Genomic DNA, 17993 nt, shown 5'->3' on the forward strand with positions numbered 1-17993 from the left:
CAATGCTCCATGACACCTGAATTCACAATACTCTATGACCTTTTCTTCATAGTGCTCCATGCCCTTGTCATCACAATGTGCAATTCCAACTGTCATCACAATAATCCATGAAATTTTTCAGACCGATGCTCCATGCCCCTGTCATCACAATGCTCCATGCACTTGTCCTCACAATGCTCCATGACACCTGTCATCACAATGCTCCGTGACTCCAGTCATCACAATGACTCAAGGCTTGTCATCACAGTGGTCCATGCCCTCATCATCACAAGTCTCTGTGACATTTGTCACCACAATGCTCCATGAACTTTTCATCACAATGCTCTGTGACCCTTGGCATCACAATGCTCCATGCCTTTGTCAGCACAATGTTCCATGACACTTGTCATCACAATGCTCCATGAGCTTGTTAGCACAATGCTCCATGACCGATGTGATCACAATGCGCCATGCAGTTGTCATCACAATGCTCCACATCCTTGTCATCACAATGCTCCATAAACATTATCATCACTATGCTCCATGCACTTCTCATGAAAATGCTCTCTCACCACTGATATCACAATGTTCCATCACTAGTCATCACAATACTCCCTCACCCCTGTTATCACAATGTTCCATGACCCCTATAATCACAATGCTACATGCCGTTATCATCACAGTGCACCACTCACTTGTCATCAAAATGCTCCATGACCTTTGTCATCACAAAGCTCCATGACCCTTGGCATCACAATGCTCCATGCCATTGTCATCACAATGCTTCATGAAGCCTCTCATCACATTGCTCCATGCCCTTGTCTACACAAAGCTCCATGACGCTTGTCATCACAATGCTGGATGCCCTTCTCATTACAGTGCTCCATGAACTTGTCATTACAATCCTCCATGACCCATGTATCACAGTGTTCCCTGTCCTTCTCATCACAATGCTCCATGCCCATTCTCATCACAATAATCCATGAAAATTTTCAGACAAATGCTCCATGCCCTTGTCATCACAAATCTCCATGACGCATGTCATCAGAATGCTCCATTGCCTTCTCATTCACAATGCTCCATGCCCTTGTCATCACAATGCTCCTAGACACCTGTAATCACAATGCTCCATGTCACTTTTCATCTCAATGCTCCATGAACCCTGTCATCACAATGCACCATGCTCATCATCATAATGCTTCATGCTATTGTCATCACAATGAAATCAAAATGCTCCATGACCTCTGTAATCACAATGCTCCAAACCCTTGTGATCACAATGTTCCATAACACTTGTCAACACAACGCCCCATGACGCTCGTCATCACAATTATCCATGGTTTTCTCATCACAATGCTCCATAATATTTGTCATCACAATGCTCAATACACTTGTCATCACAATGCTCCCTGACTCTTGCCATCAGTATGCTCCTTGAACACTGTCATGACAAGGCTGCATGCCTTTTTCATCACAATGATCCATGCCAATTTCATCACAATGCTCCAAGACCCCTGTAATCAAAATGCTCCTTGCCCTGGTCATCACAAAGCTCCATGACGCATGTCATCAGAATGCTCCTTGGACATCTCTCACAATGCTCCATGCCCTTGTAATCACAATGCTCCAAGACCCCTGTAATCACAATGCTCCATGCCCCTTTTCATCAGAATGCTCCATGAGACTTCTCATCACAAGGATCCATGGTCTTCTAATCAGAGTGCTCCAGGACCTTGTCATCACAATGATCCATGACCCCCTTCATCAGAATACTCCATAAATATTTTCAGCTCAATGCTCCATGATCTTCTCATCACAATGCTCCATGACCCCTGTCATCACAATTCTCCATGCTCCTTGATATCAAAATGATCCATGACCTCTGTCATCACAGTGCTCCAAACACTTGTGATCACATTGTTCCATAAGACTTGTCATCACAACGCTCCATGATGTCTGTCATCACAATAATCCATGCCCTTGTCATCACAATGCTCCATGACCTTTCTCATCACAATGCTCAATACACTTGTCATCAAAATGCTCCCTGACACTTGTCGTCAGAATGCTTCTTGAACCCTGTCATGCAAAGGCTCTATGCCTTTTTCATCACAATGCTCCATGCCCTTTTCATCAAAATGATCCATGCCCTTGTCATCACAATGTGCAATATCCACTGTCATCACAATAATCCATGAAAATTTTCAGACCGATGCTCCATGCCCCTGTCATCAAAATGCTCCATGCACTTGTCATCACAATGCTCCATGACACCTGTCATCAAAATGCTCCGTGACTCCAGTCATCACAATGCCTCAAGTCTTTGTCATCATAATGGTCCATGCCCTCATCATCACAAGTCTCTGTGAATTTTGTCACCACAGTGCTCCATGAACATTTCATCACAATGCTCTGTGACACTTGGCATCACAGTGCTCCATGCCTTTGTCAGCACAATGTTCAATGACACCTGTCATCACAATGCACCATGCCCATCATCATACTGCTTCATGTTATTGTCAACACAATGAAATCAAAATGCTACCTGACCTCTGTCATCCAATGCTCCAAACCTTTGTGACCACAATGTTCATAACACTTGTCATCACAACGCCCCATGACTCTCGTCATCACAATTATCCATGGTCTTCTCATCACAGTGCTCCATGACCTTTGTCATCACAATGCTCAACACACTTGTCATCACAATGCTCCCTGACACTTGTCATCAGTATGCTCCTTGAACCCTGTCATGACAAGGCTCCATGCCTTTTTCATCACAGTGATCCATGCCCTTTTCATCACAATGCTCCATGCCAATGTCATCACAATAATCCACAAGCTTATCATCAGAATGCTCCATGAAACTTGTCATCTCAATGCTCCATGACCCCTGTCATCAGAATGTTCCCTGACCCTTGTGAACACAATGCTCCATGACACCAGTCTTCAGAATGCTCCATGACCCTTGTCATTACAGTGCTCCATGATGCTCGTCATCACAGTTATTCATGGTCTTCTCATCACAGTGCTCCACGGTCTTGCCATCACAATGTTCCATTCCCTGGTAATACCAATGCTCCATGTCCCTTGTCATCACAATTCTCCATGTCCTTGTCATCACAATGCTCCATTACACTTCTCATCACAATGTTACATGATCTTGTCATCACAATTCTCCGTGAACTTGTCTTCGCAATGCCCCATGAACCCTGTCATAGCAAGCTCCATGCCTTTGTCATCAAAATGCTTCATGACCTTGTCATAAAAATTCTCAATGTCCGTTGTAATCACAATGCTCCATGCCCTTGTCATCACAATGTTCCATGACCCTTGTTATCACAATGCTCCAAGCCATTGTCATCACAATGCTCCATTACCTTTGTCATCACAATCCTCCATTACACGTGGCATCACAATGCTCCATGCCATTGTCATCTCAATGGACCATGACATATGTCATCACAATGCTCCCTGTCACCTGTCTTCACAGTATTCCATGACCTTGTCATCACAATGCTCCTTGCCCACTGTCATCACAATAATCCATGAAAATTGTCAGTCCAGTGTTCCATGCCACTGTCATCACAATGCTATATGCCCTTGTCATCACAAAGCTGCATGACGCATGTCATCAGAATGCTCCATTGCATTCTCATCACAATGGTCCATGCCCTTGTCATCACAATGCTCCTAGACCACTTTAATCACAATGCTCCATGCCCCTTTTCATCTCAATGCTCCATGAACCCTGTCATCACAATGCTCCAAACCATTGTGATAACAATGTTCCATAACAGTTGTCATCACAACGCCCCATGACGCTCGTCATCACAAATATCCATGGTTTTCTCATCACGATGCTCCATGAACTTTGTCATCACAATGCTCCCTGACACTTGTCGTCAGTATGCTCCTTGAACCCTGTCATGACAAGGCTCCATGCATTTTCCGTCACAATGATCCATGCCCTTTTCATCACTATGCTCCAAGACCCCTGAAATCACAATGCTGCATGCCCTTGTCATCACAAAGCTCCATGACGCATGTCATCAGAATGCTCCATGGCCTTCTCATCACAATGCTGCATGCCCTTGTCATCACAATGCTCCAAGATACCTGTAATCACAAGGCTCCATGCACTTTCCATCTCAATGCTACATGAACCCTGTCATCACAATTCACCCTGCCCATCATCATAATGCTTCATGCTATTGACATCACAATGAAATCATAATGCTCCATGTTCTTTGTCATCACAATGCTGCAAACCCTTGTGATCACAATGTTCCATAACACTTGTCATCACAACTCCCCATGACGCTCGTCTTCACAATTATCCATTGTCTTCTCATCACAATGCTCAATACCCTTTTCATCACAATGCTCCCTGACACTTGTCGTCAATATGCTCCTTGAAACCTGTCATGACAATGCTCCATGACTTTTTCATCACAATGATCCATGCCCTTTTCTTCACAGTGCTCTTAGAGCCCTGTAATCACAATGCTCCATGCCCTTGTCATCACAAAGCTCCATGATGCATGTCATCAGAACGCTCCATGTTTTTCTCAGCAGAATGCTCCATGCCCATGTCATCACAATGCTCCATGACCCCTGTCATCACAATACTCCATGAACATTTTCAGCCCAAAGCTCCATGAATTTCTCATCTCACTTATCCAGAACCCTTGTCATCACAATGCTCCATGACCACTGTCATCACAACACTACATGACCCCTGACAACACAATGATCCGGGACTCTTGTCATCAAAATTCTCCATAACCCTTGTCATCACAATGATCCATGCCCTTGTCATCCCAATGCTCCATGACCCCTGTAATCACAATGCTCCGTGACACTTGTCATCACAGTGCTCCATGACCCTTGTCATCACAATGCTCAATGCATTTTTCAGCAAAATGCTACATGACCTTGTCATCACAATCCTCCATGACCCTTGGGATCACATTGCTTCATGCCCTTGTCATCTCTGTCTTTCTTTTCTGGTTTTTACAGATTTTCGGATGTCCCTTTTGACCGGTGGGAATTGACAATTCTTTGTAGTGCGGATTTGCATTGTGCACTTACTTGATTGGCCAAAAAGAGCGTATGTGTTTTCTCCTGAATATATTCAGCAGAAAATGCATACGCTCTTTTTGGCCAAGTGCATCATTGTCGAAGTTGTTACGCTTTTCCTGTGCTTTAAAGGCGATTCCAATTTACCTCTTGAAATATGTTTTGTGCAATTCTGCCTCATTTTCAAGTCCACTTCGTTGCCTTCCCTCAACAGATTTTTGGAAGTGAGTTGTCCTTTATAACTCTGCAGGTTTGTGAACTGATCTGCCCCAAACTCCAATTTTCAACTCGCGTTTTTGTGAGCTGCCCGCAAATCCACAATTTTGCTTCAGGACATATACTGGTTCCGGGGGTGCAGGCTGACGCTTTGGTTAATTCTTCTTCCAGACGGGAAATTAGACTGACATATGTCCGTCCAAATGCCTCCAGCTACTCTCTGATTGGTTCTCCCTCTTCCCTTTCATCCTCTGCACAATTTGCAAACTGTGCAAAGCAGGAGGTTATACGGGCTGACTCTCCAAGGTGGGAGATTGATAGTAAAGCAGTTGGATTGCCAAACTGGAGCAGAAGGAGAGGAAAAATTAGGAGCCTTTTACAAATCTTACACCATCACAGGGTGTCCATTCTCTAGGTTTCCCATACATGTTATAACTGTAGTGATATTCCCTTCTACCTGGAGAGTTGGGACCCATGGAATGGGTGGCATGCAATACTGCTTTAAAGGGTCTGCATTTTCTCACCCAATCTCACCAGTCCTCTCATTCCCAAGTGTCCATCCTTATGTCTCATCTAGCTGTCTTTGCAGATAGGGTCATTCCAGGTTTCATCAGAACCCCTGAATGCATTGTGTAAGAATTTCGCTGTTTTTCTTGTTTTGTTTTGTTTTTGAAATTCATTTTAATAATGGGATTGAGCTGATTTTCACCGACGTGTTTATGCCGGTCTAGACACACTTGATTCCCTTATGGAGACATATCAATATATAGGTTTTAAGATTCTTACTAGTCAGATATATTCCTCTGCGGGGAATAGGTGTGTTGAGTCCCGTTCACTGAGGAAGGTGTAGGTTTTGTCTATTCTGTATTTGGTTTATGGAATGGTACCTGTGCTAATATCAAACTCTGGCTTTATGCATCAGCCCACCTCTCCTTGCCCCTTAAGCAGGCATAAGAGTATTTTCTCAATGTGAGACTCTGTTCTCTTTCCTAACTCAGTTCTTGTGTAGCAATGTTTGCAGGACCTTCCTAAGTGATATCTTATGATAAGTTTCTTTTTCTGTGTGACTTATTTCACTTAGAATCATCGTACCTTAATCCACTCGTTATGCTGCTACTGGCATTATGACATTGATTTTATGTCTGAGTGATATTCTTTTGAACAAAATTACCACAAGTTCTTTACGCAATTTTCTCTTTCCTGGAATATTTAAGGTGTACTGAAGTTGAGGTTCTTGTTTGCAGAGCAGCCTTAAACATTGGGGTGCCTGTGTCTTGTTGATATTTAGTCTTCCCAAGTTATAGGCCCATGAGTGGAAGTTCCCTATGCTCGGTAGCTTTGTATTTAAATGTTTTAGGAAACAGCATACACTTCTTCAGAGTGGCTCTTGGATATTTATACCCCACCCATCAGCGTGACTAGCTCCCTGTTCTCCATGGCCTCTCCTGCATTTCTGGTTTGTACACATTTTTTGGATGGCCTTTCTGAGCAGTGGAAATTGAGACTTCGTTGTTGTGCGGATTTGCATTTCCCGCTTGCTTGCTTGGCCAAAAACTCTGTATGTGTTTTTTTCCTGAAGATATTCACGAAAAAACGCATACACCGTTTTGCCCAACTGCATCATTTTAGAAATTCTCCTGCTTTTCATATGCTTTAAATGTGATTCCAATCTACCTTTTGAAATCTGTTTCCTACAATTCTGCCTCTCATTCAGATCCTCTTCGTTGCTGTACCTGAATATATTTTTGGACGTTGGTTATCATTTTTATCTTTGCAGGTCTTTGAATTATCTGCTCCTGAGCTCCATTTTGCAACTCGCATTTTTTGTGAGCTGGCCGCCAAACCATTGTATTGCTTCCGGCCCTATTCTGGTTCTGGAGAGGCAGGTTGAGCCTTTGGTTAATTCTTCTTCCTAATAGTAAATTAGAGTGACATGTGCCTGTCAAAACTCCTACAGCTAGTCTCTCATTGGTTCCCTCTCTTCCCGTTTATCCTCTGCACAAATTGCAAACTGTGTGAAACAGGAGGTTAAAGGTGCTGATTCTCCAAGTGGGGAGATTGTTAGTAATTTGGCTGGAATGGTGAACCCCAGCACCAGGAGATTAAAAATGAGGTGCATTTTCGACACCTTTCCTGATCACACAGTGTACATTCGTCTTGGTTTCCCAGGCATGTTTTCGCTGTCAGAAGATTCCCTTGAACCTGCAATTTTGGGACCCATGGAATGGGAATCAGGCAGTATTACTTTAAAAGGTCTGCATTTTCTCACCCAGCCTCTCTAACATCTCTTAGCGTGCATAGCTTCCTGCCTTATATATCATCCTGCTGTTGGTCTACATGTGTTCAATCCATGTTACATCGTAGCCCTTCAACAAAAGTTGTAAGAGTTTTTGTCTGTCTCACTCTTTTTATAAATATTTTTAAATTTATTTTTATATTGGTTACAGCTGATTTTCAAAGCTCTGTTTTTTGCTGCTGTACATCCTCTTGATTCACATACTGTGAGACATCAATAAATTCTTTATCAGATTCTTACCAGTCATATGTATTATTTTGAGTGACTTGAGTGGGCTGAGTGCAGTTCTTTGATGTACCGTGTAGGCCTTGTCTGTTATTCAATTTGGTACTTGGAATGGTATATTTGCTAATTTCAACCTCCTGGATAATACCTCACCCTTCCCCACCTTTCCCATTTAGTAGCCTTATGTCTATTTTCTACATATTTGACTATGTTTCTGTTTTGTAATTTATTTCATGTGTAGCCATTTCTGATTCCACCTCTAAGTGACATCTTATGATATGTGTCTTTTTCTTTCTGACATACGTAACTTAGAATGATCGTATGTAACTCCTCCAGAGTTGTTACAACTGGCCTTATTTCATTGATTTCTGGGTGAGTAATATTCCACTCTACATAAGTACCCCATCTCTTTTATCAATTTTATCCTCCCAGGGACATTTAGGTTATATCCAAGTTGAGGCCCTTTTTAACAGAGAGGTGGTAAACGTTGGGGTGCCTGTTTTCTGTTGATTTTTGTTTTTCCCAAGGTATACGCCCATGAGTGCAAGTGCCCTATGCTCTGTAGCTCATTTTTTAGATGTTTTAGCAAACACAATACACTTCTCCAGAGTGGCCGTTGGCAAATTACATTTCCACTATCAGCCTCACAGGGCTCCCTTTTCTCCTCACCCAGTCCTGCATTTCGGGTGTTTACACTTTATGTGGATGGCCCTTCTGACTGATGTGAAGTGATACATTTTGTAGTATTGATTTCCAGTGCCCACCTCTTTGGTTGGATAAAAAGTGTGTATGACCTTTACTTGAATATATTCAGAAAAAATGCATACGCCCTTTTTGGCCAACTGCATCATTTTCGATGTTCAGCCCCTTTTCTTGTGCTTTAATGGGGAGTCCTTTCTTCCTCTTCAAATCTGTTTGTTGACAATCTCCCTTGCTTACAAGTCCTTTTATGTGACTTACCTCAAGACATTTTTTGACGATAGATATTTTCAACTCTGCAGTTTCATGAATTTTAGTTCGCCTGAGTTCCATTTTTCAACTTGTGTTTTTGGAAACTAGACACAAAACAGCAGGATTTCCTCTAGTCCTATTCTGTTTCCATGGGCAATTCTAGCCTTTGATGAATTTGCCTTCCGGATTGGAAATTAGAGTGGCATGTGCCTGTCTGAACACCTAAGACTTGTCTCTAAATTTTTCTCATCCTTCCGCTTCATCCTCTGGACAAATTCCAAACTGTGTGCAACAGGATGTTGACTGTGCTGATATCCCCAAGTGAGGAGACTGTTAGGAAAGATGCTGGAGGGGTGAACCCGAGCACCAGGCGATGAGGAGATGAAGTGCCTTTTCCAAACTCTTTCCGATCAAATGATGTAGCATCCTCTAGGTGTGACAGGCATGTTTTAGCCGTAGGAAGGGTCCCGTGCATGTAAGTGGAACACCAGGGTTTTTTCCAAATTAGTGCCTCCCCGAACCCCAAATTGGGGAATGTTTATGCTACGGCTACACATATGTCCATTAAGGGCCTTGGAAAATAGGCAGAGTCCAAACTTTAGATGATTGAAATCTTCGGGATCAGAAGTGTTCACCACTGGCCTTGCTTAGGTTACATTTTATCTGTCATTGATAGATGATGTCAATAAAAATATCTATTCTTTTTCAGATTATTTCCCCTTATAGGTTATTGCAAAATATTCAGTGTAGTTCCCTGTGCTATACAGTAGTTCCTTGTTGATGATCTGTTTTGTACATAGCAGTGGGTATGTGTTAATCCCAAACTGTTAATTTATCCCTTCTCCTACCTTTCCCCTTTGGTAATAATAAATTATAAGATTTTATACTTCTCAGAAATGGGGAATCTGAAAGAGAGGTATCATTTTCAATGGAAAAGCATTCAAAACAAAATTGAAGCTTCAGCCAAGAATATTCGATGTACATCCTTGGGAATAAATCACTTCATTTCTCTAATGTTGACCTGACAAATAAGACAGACGTCTTCACTGAACTTGCTTATAATAAAGTGATGGAAATATCAAATGTAAGTCTTAGAAACATCTTATTATAACCGAGCCTTATACACTGCTCTATGTTAACTACAGTTTGGCTCACATATCTGTTCATTGAAGTTACAATGTTCTCAATTTCTGTTACTGATCCTCCAGAGTGGACCCCAACAGGAATCCCCGTGCCCAGTGTCATTGGAGCCAACAGATCAAGACTGAGTTTGGTTCAGAAGCAAAGGAAACTTTATATTTTGAAAACAGAATGGAGAGGTGAGAGCATGAACTACCCCGCGGGCTGTGGGCTGGGCTGCTTTTTAGGGGTCCCGGCAGCGTCATCGGGAGGGAGGGGATGGAGCTCTCGAGGGCTGGGTTGGCTGCAGCTCAGGCTCTATGTTGCGGAGTCTGCATGGGACCATGCTAGCTGAGGTGTCGACACAGCCATTCTGCTCTAGGAAATCTGGTCTGAAGTGCCGGGTGTGGGACCTCTGCATGCGGAACCCTAGGAGCACGTGAAATTAGACAAAGCACAAAGGAAAACAGGTTAGACTTTATTTTATTGCCCAGATTCTCTTTTTATCTCCCAGGAATTTTTAATGAACGTTGCCGGAGATGAACACCTCCTCTGCATTTTGTCCCGTACCTCATTCTTGGGGTGCTGAGGGTGCAGACCCCTCTTTTGTAACTGCTTCATGCTGAGGTGGGAGCCCTCATACATGGGGGAGGGGCAAAACTTCTCCCCAGCAGCCTCCAGGTGAGGTTGATTGTCCCAATGCCTCCTGCCTCACTGCTCGTCCACCTGAGCACCAGCATTGGAAGTGTGATAGATTCGCTTGACCTTTAAGGGTCCAGGAAAGAGATGCACAGAGATGCTGCTCTGGCAGGTTTCACCCCACCCCACATTTGTTTGGCGACCTTAGGCTGACGGTTTTTGCCAGCCTAGATGCTCTGACCAGTAGTCTGTGCTTTCTTTAATTATGTCCCTGAATTAATGTACAAACAGCACCATGTGTCAGAGCCCTGCCCGCTCAACTCCCAGACAGTCCATGGTCAGTGGTGATCCAGGACCATGACGTCCACTGAGTCAACGGCCTTTTGAAGTAGCCAGCAGTCCAGCCGGTCATATTGGCCACCATCACCGCGGTGTCTGTAGGGTTTTCTATGGTGAAATCCTGAATAAACTATTCCCCCGCCAAGCTTATTAGCTCCCCTCTGTGTGCAGTAAGTCCTCCAAGCTGTAGTCTGCTCTTTCTCGGTACAGACTTGTTTTCTGAGAGACACTCCAGGTCAAGTGATGGTCACACGTGTCTTCTTGGGGGCCCATTGCCCCCGTTTGTCTCTCTGGAGGTTGTAGTTGGAGGGCCTCCTCACTCGAGGTCAGTGTGTCCACAGAGCGACCACTGCAAATTCAGGGCCTGATGGGTGGTTAGGATCTCCACGTGGGGTCCTTTTCCCTTAGGAGTGAGCTGGTCTTGCGGGCTGCTGATTTCCAGCTTTTTAGATAACCCAGTATCCTGCCCTGATGGGGCGGTGAGCAAAGCCCTTGGTGACCATAGTTTATCATACCTGAAGGGCATTCTTGCGTTGCCCCATTTCAAGTGGTCCCAGTTTTTGCACTAAGGCTCCAAGGGTGATTAACCTTTGACCGGGTATGTAAAGTTCAAAGGGTTCAGCTAAATTAGGGAGTTCCTGGGCAAGGGCCTGAATTGACTGCTCTTTCCATTCTTGAAAGGCTGTTTCTGGATTCTATCCTAAAGGATCATCATCTTTTCGTGTCAGTGTTTCATGTAGAGGCCCAGCTATTAGACTGTAGTTATGGATCCAGATGCAGAAAACCTTGTCCTCCCCAGGAACCCCGAAGCTGTCTTCTAGTTTTAGAAGAGGTAAGGCTGCAAATGGCTTCTTCCCTATCCTGGGATGCGTTTCTCCTAATATCTGTGAGAATGAAGCCCAGGCATGTCACCTTAGCCTGGGATATTTGAGCCTTTTTTTTGGACACCTTCTATTCTTTCATGGCTAGGTAGTTCAGAGGCGTCTTTAGTAGACCTGACAATCAGAATGTCATCTGCATATTGAAGGAGGGTTCCCTTTTACAGAGGTAGAACTTTTAGGTCTTTAGAGGACATTTCCCCAATGATGGTGTGGGGATTTTTCAACCATTGGTGCAGGATGGCCCAGCATTATTGCTTTTGTTGCATGTTGTGTCCTGCCACTCACAAGCCAAAAATTCTTGTGACTCTGAGATGATTGGAATACAGAAGAAGGCATCATTGAAGTCTAATACAGAATGCCATGGCCTGGTGGATGGTAGAATGACCAGCAGGGTGTAGGAAATAGGAGCTACTGGATGTATATCCTCGGTGGCTTCACTGACTGTCCTGATATCCTTTACCAGGTCTCCAGCAGCCCATGGGGCTCTCGTGGTCAGGCCAATCCAAGGATATGGAACTCACCTGGGCTGCATCCCCCACACCACAGCCCACTGGGCTCTTGTGGTCAACTCTCTCCCAGAGTATGGAGCTCATCTCTGCAGCTACACAGCAGCCCATGGGGCTCTCATAGTCAGGCCCTTCCCAGGATACGGAACTCCCCTGGGCAGGTGCCCCAGCAGGGCTGGACCCACAGGAACCGTGCACATAGCCCACCTTGCAGAGAACCCCCAGCTCACCTGTCGCTCACAGCTGACACAGAACACCTCAGGGCAGGACTTGAACTAACAAACAGCAGCTCTGACAGGTCGGTGACCCTGGGTATCAGTCTGTGTGGCCTCTCTCTGCCTGCTCTTCCAGACACTTCCACTGCAGCCAGGGCACCAGGACTCTGTCTCCACACACCATCACTCCTCTCCCTGACCCCTGGGTTCCTCTCATTAGGATAGGGTCTTCTTGAAGTTGTTTTCCACTCATGGACCAGATAAAATGATAAGAAAACAAGCTGCAGCTGCAGCCCCTTGTCTATCCTGACTCTCAAGAGCCCACACCTGTTCCTTGGGCCTGGCCCGTTTAGCAAGGTTCATTTTCTGCAACTGTGAGCCCCTGAGGGGTGAGGATTGGCTGATTTGGGCAGCCTGACACTGCCTGCCAGCCCTCCCCAGGTGTGCCTGGGTTGAGGTCAATATAAAGACCTCTCCAGTCAGCAAGAGCTCCTGTAGCTGTGCCTGACTCCATATTCTCTGCCCCTTCAGCAGTGTCGTGGCTCGGGTGGTGGGAGGGAGTGAGGGGCCGTGGCTTTGTGGGTGGCCCAGTGTGAGTGGGGCTCGGCTGGACTTTCTGAAGGAGTTGCCAGGCTGCCACCTGCTAAAGAAGAGAATGTGTCACCCATACCAGCCGCTGGAATTTCTCCCCAGGGAGAGGTGAGGAAGTAAAAAAGCAGTGGGGGGCCGTGGCAGGAGGGGTATCTCAGGCAGGGAAATGGAAAGCTTCCAGAAGAGCATCTGGGGCCAGGAAAATCCTGGCTGGCCTACAGGCACCAAGTCGGCCTGCGTGCAGTCGCTGGTGTGGCTCCACAGCCCTTCCCCTAGGCTTGCAAGTTTTTGTACATATTCAGGTGTTTTACCTGGAAAGAGTGGGAAGACTTCAGCTGCAGCAGGACTGGGGCTCAGCTCACATTTACTTACAGACGCCTCGACACAGTCCCAGAGTTTTGCAATGAGGATGCTCCTTGTGGGGGGGGATCGCTGCTGACACCATGGGAGATTATTTCCCACCACTGACCAACTTAAGAATTTTTTACCACTGGAACAAGTGTCCTTATATGATTTTCCTCTGTATAACTGGTGGTTTCTGTTTTTATTTTTTTTTCCTTTTTTCTTTTTGGTTCAAGGTAGATTTTATTTATTCCTCTTTTTTTTTAATTTAGAGATATAAACATACAAATAATGCATTAATATAAAGACGTCTATATGAAGGGAAAAACTTTTTTTCTGTTTTATTTTATTAAATGTTATTTATTTATTTTTAATTTTTTAAAATTTATTTATTTCTTTTATACAGCAGGTTCTTATTGGATATCTATTTTATACATATAAGTGTGCACATGTGAATCCCAGTCTCCCAATTCATCCCACCACCAACCTCACATGACGTTCCCCCCTTGGTGTCCATATGTTTGTTCTCTACATCTGTGTCTCTATCTCTGCCCTGCAAACCGGTTCATCTGTACCATTTTTCTAGGTTCCACATATATGCATTAATATACAATATTTGTTTTTCTCTTTCTGACTTACTTCACTCTGTATGACAGTCTCTAGATCCATCAAGGTCTCTACAAATGACCTAATTTCATTCCTATGTATGGCTGAGTAATATTCCATTGTATGTATGTACCACATCTTTATCCATTCGTCTGTCTGTGGGCACTTAGGTTGCTTTCATTACCTGGCTACTGTAAATAGTGCTGCAATGAACATTATGGTGAATGTGTCTTTTTGATTTATGGTTTTCTCTCGGTATATGTCCAGTAGTGGGATTGCTGGATTATATGGTAATTCTATTTTTAGTTTTTTAAGGAACCTCCATACTGTTCTCCATAGAGACTGTATCGATTTACATTCACAACAATAGTGGAAGAAGGTTCCTGTTCTCCACACCTTCTCCAGCATTTGTTGTTTGTAGATTTTCTGATGATGCCCATTCTAACACGTGTGACATGATACCTCATTGTAGTTTCGATTTCCATTTCTCTAATAATTAGTGATGTTGAACAGATTTTCATGTGCGTCTTGGCCATCTCTATGTCTTCTTGGAAGAAATGTCTATTTAGATTTTTTTCCATTTTTGTATTGGGTTGTTTGTTTTATTAATATTGAGCTGCATGATCTGTTTATATATATTGGAGATTAATCATTTGCCCATTGATTCGTTTGCAAATATTTTCTGCCATTCTGAGGGAGGTCTTTTCCTCTTGTTTGTAGTTTCCTTTGCTTTGCAAAAGCTTTTACATTTCACTAGTTCCCATCTGTTTCGTTTCTTTTTTTTATTTCATTAGTATAGGAGGTGGATCAAAAAAGATCTTGCTGTGATTTACGTCAGAGTATTCTTCGTAAGTTTTCCTCTCAGAGTTTTATACTGTCCAGTCTTACATTAAGGTCTCTTATCCATTTTGAATATATTTTTATGTATGGTGTTGGGGAGTGTTCTAATTTCATTCTTTTACATGTAGCTGTCCATATTTCCCATCACCACTGATTGAAGAGACTCTCATTTCTCCATTGTAAAGTCTTGCCTCCTTTGCATAGTTTAGTTGAGCATAGGTGTGTAGGTTTATCCCTGGGCTTTATTTTTTTCCTTTTACACTTTTATTGGACTATATTTGCATTACAATGGAGTGTTAGTTTCTGCTGTCTAACAAAGTGAATCAGCTATACATATACAAATATCACCAGATCCCCTCCCTCTTGCATCTCCCTCCCACACTCCATATCCCACCCCTTTAGGTGGTCACAAAGCACGGAGCTGATCTCCCTGTTCTATGTGGCTGCTTCCCAGTAGCTATGGGTATTACATTTCGTAATGTATTTATGTCCATGCCACTCTCTCACTTCTTCCCATCTTACCCATCCCCCTTCTGTTGTCCTCAAATCCTTTCTCTATGTCTGTGTCCTTAATCCTGTCCTGCCACTAGGTTCTTCAAAACTTTTTTTTTCTTTGTTAGAATCCATATATCTCTGTTAACATACAGTATTTGTTTTTCCCTTTCTGACTTACTTCACTGTGTAGGACAGATTCTAAGTCCATCCACCTCAGTACAAATAACTCAGTTTTGCTTCTTTTTATGGCTGAGTAATATTCCATTGTATATATATGCCAGATCTCCTTTATCCATTCATCTGTCGATGGACACTTAGGTTGCTTCCATGTCCTGGCTATTGTAAATAGAGTTGCAATGAACATTTTTGTACATAACTCTTTTTGAATTATGGTTTTCGCAAGGCAAATGCCCAGTAGTTGGATTGTTGTGTCGTATGGTACTTCTATTGTTAGTTATTTAAAGGAACCTCCGTACTGTTCTCCCTAGTGGCCATATCAATTTACATTCCCACCCACAGTGCAAGTGTGTTCCCTTTTCTCCAATAAAGGCCTCTCCAGCATTTATTGTTTTGTAGAATTTTTTGATGATTGCCACTCTGACTGCTGTGAGGTGATACCTCACGGTAGTTTTGATTTGCATTTCTCTAATGATTAGTGATGTTCAGCATTCTTTCATGTGTTTCTTGGCAATCTGTATATCTTCTTTGGAGAAATGTCTATTTAGGTCTTCTGCCCGTTTTTGAATTGGGTTGTTTGTTTTTGTGATATTGAGCTACATGAGGTGCTTGTAAAGTTTGGAGATTAATCCTTTGTCAATTGCTTCATTTGAAAATATTTTCTCCCATTCTGAGTGTTGTTTTTGCATCTTGTTTATGTTTTCCTGTACTGTGTAAAAGCTTTTAAGTTTCATTAGGTCCCATTTGTTGATTTCTGTTTTTATTTCCATTTCTGTAGGAGGTGGGTCAAAAAGGATCTTGCTGTGATTTATGTCATAGAGTGTTCTGCCTATGGTTTCCTCTAAGTGTTTTATAGTGTCTGGTCTTATATTTAGATCTCTAATCAATTTAGAGTTTATTTTTGTGTATGGTGTTATGGAGTGTCCTAATTTCATTCTTTTATGTGTAGGGGTCCAGTTTTCCCAGCACCAATTACTGAAGAGTCTGTCTTTTCTCCATTGTATATCCTTAGCTCCTTTGTCATAGATGAGATAGCCATAGGTATGTAGGTTTAGCTCTGGGCTTTCTGTCCTGTTCCATTGATCTGTGTTTATGCCAATCTACATACACTTGATTCCATTATGGAGACATATAAATACATAGGTTTCAAAATTATTACCAGTGAGATATATTCTTCTTCATTGAATAGTGTGTTTTGTGTCCAGTTCATTGAGAAAGAGTAGGTCTTGTGTATTACATATTTGGTATATGGTATGGTATCCGTGCTAATTTCAAACTCTGCTTTTACACATCACACCACGTCACCTTTCCCCTTAAGGAGGCATAAGTGTGTTTCTAAATGTGTAACTCTGTTCTCTTTTGAAATTCAGTTCATGTGTAGCCATGTTTACATTCCCTCTATAAGTGATATATTACAATAAGTTTCATTTTCTTTGTGGCTCATTTCACTTAGCATCATCGTACCTAAAGCCACTCATTATGCTGCTATTGGCCTTATGACATTGATTTTATGTCTGAGTGACATTCCATTATACAAGTACCACAACATCTTTATCCATTTTTTTTTCCTTTCCTGGCGTATTTAAAGTATACCGAAGTCGAGGTTCTTGTAAACAGAGCAGCCCTAAATTTTGGGTTGGCTGTGTGTTGTGGATTTTTATTTTTCCCAAAATACACGCCCATGAGTGGAAGTGTGCTATGCTCTGTAGCTCTGTTTTAGAAAACAACATACAGTTCTCCAGAGAGGCTGTTGGCAATTTACATCCTGTCCGTCGGCATAACCAGGCTCCCTTTTCTACATGGCCTGTCCTGAATTTGTGGTTTTTACACTATTTGCGGATGGCCCTTTTGACCGGTGGTGACACTTCTATGTAGTGTGGATTTGCAATGCCTGATGGCTTGCTTGGCCAAAAAGGGCGTATGCATTTTTTTCCCGAATATATTCAAAAAATACACATACTCCCTTTTCGGCCAAGGGCAACATTGTCGAAGTTCTGTCGCTTTTCATGTGCTTTAAAGACGACTCCAATCTACCTCTTGAAATCTGTTTCCTTCAATTCTGCCTTACTTTCAAATCCTCTTCACTGCCTTACCTCAATATATTTCTGGATGATAGTTGTCCTTTATAACTCTGAAAGTTTGTGAATTGCTGTGCCCCTGATTTCCATTTTTTAACTCGCTTATTTGTGAGCTGGCTGCAATACCGCAGGATGGCTTTAGGCCCTAGTCTGTTTCCGGGGTTGCAGGCTGAGCCTTTGTTTAATTCTTCTTCCTGATGGGAAACTAGAGTGACATGTGTCCATCCAAACACCTACAGCTAATGTCTCATTTGTTTCCCCTCTTCCTGTTCATCCTCTGCACAATTTGCAAACTGTGCATAACAGGAGGGTAAAGGCGCTGACACTCCAAGCGGGGAGATTTTCAGTATTGCAGATGGAATGGCTAAGCCGAGCATGAGGAAAGGAAAAATGAGGTACATTTTAGAAAACTTTCC

This window comes from Hyperoodon ampullatus, assembly GCF_949752795.1.
Source record: "Hyperoodon ampullatus genome assembly, contig: SUPER_X_unloc_1, whole genome shotgun sequence".
Taxonomy (NCBI): domain Eukaryota; kingdom Metazoa; phylum Chordata; class Mammalia; order Artiodactyla; family Ziphiidae; genus Hyperoodon; species Hyperoodon ampullatus.